General features: G+C 62.2%; 1 protein-coding gene across 1 annotated transcript in view; it reads left to right on the top strand.

The window, feature by feature from the left end:
* The window catches only part of LOC102474069 (long-chain fatty acid transport protein 1), a 34286-nt gene that overhangs the window by 26991 nt on the left and 6571 nt on the right, over positions 1 to 724 (top strand). The window lies entirely within an intron of this gene.

The following is a 724-nucleotide window of genomic DNA, read 5'->3' as shown; positions in this document are numbered from 1 at the left end:
GGGGTCCCCCCCCCCTGTCCCACCTAAAGCCACGCCTATCCCGACCAGGCCCCGCCCCAGGCAGACACACCTTCTCTGGCAAGGTCCTGCCCAGTAAGGCTCTAGCTCGCCCCTGCCAAGCCACGCCTCTCCTGGCTACGCCCCTCCTGGAAAGGCCCCGCCCCTACAGGCAAGGCCCCGCCCCCAGCCTGGTCCCTTACTCTGCTCGCTCTGCCAGTCGGCCCACCATTCTGGCACTGCCTCCTCCCTGTCTCTCGCCCAGGGGTCTTGGGGTGGCTGACTTGGGGACAGGGAAGGTGGCCAGTGTGTCGTGAGTGCTTGCTCTGTGTCTAGCCCAGGGCTCAGGCCTCGCTGTACAAACTCCTCTTGTGAGCACCGGCAAAGACATGCCCATTTTACAGGCGGGGAAATGGAGGCTTGTAACGCAGCTGGGTTGGGCCCAGGGCGTCTGAGCTCCTCCAGGCGCTGCCAGTGTGTGATGTGAGCTTCCTGAATGCAGAGGTGGGGCCATCTGCTGTCTCCAGAGGAGAGCCGGCAGGAGGGACAGCTCCTGGCCTGGTAGGTTAAGGCCCGAATAAAATCTTTCAGTCCGGTCCCAGTGACTTGAAAGACACCCCTGGTAGAGCCAGCAGGTATAGTGGCTAAGGCACTCGACTCCCACATGGCTGACCAAGGTTCGAATCCCAGACCTGGCAGCTTGACAATCATGCCCAGGATCCCAAAA

The sequence above is a fragment of the Tupaia chinensis genome, unplaced genomic scaffold (assembly GCF_000334495.1).
Source record: "Tupaia chinensis unplaced genomic scaffold, TupChi_1.0 Scaffold000201_1, whole genome shotgun sequence".
Lineage (NCBI taxonomy): Eukaryota > Metazoa > Chordata > Mammalia > Scandentia > Tupaiidae > Tupaia > Tupaia belangeri.
This window is presented reverse-complemented; position numbering and strand designations above follow the sequence as displayed.